The sequence below is a fragment of the Cebus imitator genome, unplaced genomic scaffold, assembly GCF_001604975.1.
Source record: "Cebus imitator isolate Cc_AM_T3 unplaced genomic scaffold, Cebus_imitator-1.0 Scaffold647, whole genome shotgun sequence".
Classification (NCBI taxonomy): Eukaryota; Metazoa; Chordata; class Mammalia; order Primates; family Cebidae; genus Cebus; species Cebus imitator.
In genome coordinates, this window is record NW_016107962.1 from 390712 (window position 1) to 392261 (window position 1550).

Consider the following 1550-nt stretch of genomic DNA (forward strand, 5'->3'; position numbering starts at 1 on the left):
ATTTAACTGAAATATTCTCCTTCACCAACGTTCCCAAACATCTCCCTAACCCGCTTCACCTCCAGCCCCTGGTAACCACCATTCTACTCTCTACTTCTATGAGTCCAACTTTTGTAGATTCCACACATAAGTGAGACGGTGTGTTATTTGTCTTTCTGTGCCTGGCTTATTTCCTTATCATAATATCCTCCAGGTTCATGACAGAATTTGCTTTGGTTATGTATCTAGTAGTGAGATTGCTGAATCATATGGTAATTCTATTTTTAATTTTTTTTTGAGATAGGATCTCGCCCTCTCCCCCAGGCTGGAGTGCAGTGGCATGATCAATCACAGCTTACTGCAGCCTCCACCTCCTGAGGTCAAGCGAGCCTCTTGCCTCAGCCTCCCAAGTAACTGGGATTACAGGTGTGTGCCACCACACCTGGCTCATTTTTGTATTTTTTGTAGAGAAGAGTTTTGCTATGTTGCCCAGGCTGGTCTTTAACTCCTGGGCTCAAGTGATACTCCCTCCTCAGCCTCCCAAAGTCCTGGGATTACAGGTGTGAGCTACTGTACCTGGCCTATTTTTAATTTTTTGAGGTGCATCCTCAGCTATTATGTTAGGAGACTCTGAGTCCTATTTAGGTCTTTTATTTTAGCAGGGAGTCACTGTATTTAGGTTTATCATGTAGGTTTTGGCCTAGTTTTTCTGCTGTGTTTCCAATGGTGGTTTAGTCTTCAGAGCCTTTGCGGTGCTATTTTTGTCTGTTTGGTCTATCTGGTACCTCTGAGGCTCCCACTTGCCTCTGCTGGTGCTGCCTGAGGGAGCAGGGGAGTTTTCTACAGGTCAGGTCTCTACGTGTTTCTTTCTTTTTTTTTTTGAGACAGAGACTTGCTCTGTCACGTAAGCTGAAGGATAGTGGCGCCATCATGGCTCACTGCAGCCTCGACCTCCTGGGCTCAAGTGATCCTCCTGCCTCAGCCTCTTGAGTAGCTGGGATCACAGGCGCATGACATCACGCCTGGCTACTTTCTTATTTTTGGTAGAAATGAGGTCTCCTCATGTTGCCCAGGCTGGTCTCAAACTCCTGGGCTCAAGCAATGCTTGTCCCTCAGCCTCCCAAAGTGCTAGGATTACAGGAGTGAGCCACCACGCCCGGCTTCCAGGTGTTTCTTGATAGTGGGGCAATGTAATGAGATCCTCCTACCAGTGCCTTCTGGCTGCCCACGTGTCTCTGCAGAGAAGCGGAATCCCAGGCCTGCAAGGCTAGTGGGGCTTCCTGGGCCAGGATGCTTGTTGTAGCTGGGTCCCCTTTGCTGGTTCTGCCTGTCTGCCCAGTGCCTCTGAGCAGGAGAGGGGTTTTTCTGAGTCTGATCACCTGCTGTGGTTATGTCATTTCTGCCAGTTTCACCTACTAGTCCCAAGACTACTGTTGGGAGAAGGGCGTCTCGGGTCTTCAAGGCACTTAAGGTAAGAGATTGTCCAGGCCTGGCCTCTTGCTGTGTCTGTGTCTTCTTGATGCAATATAGGTTCTCTCTGTTGGGCTAGGGTGGTTGGCGGGGCGGGGCGG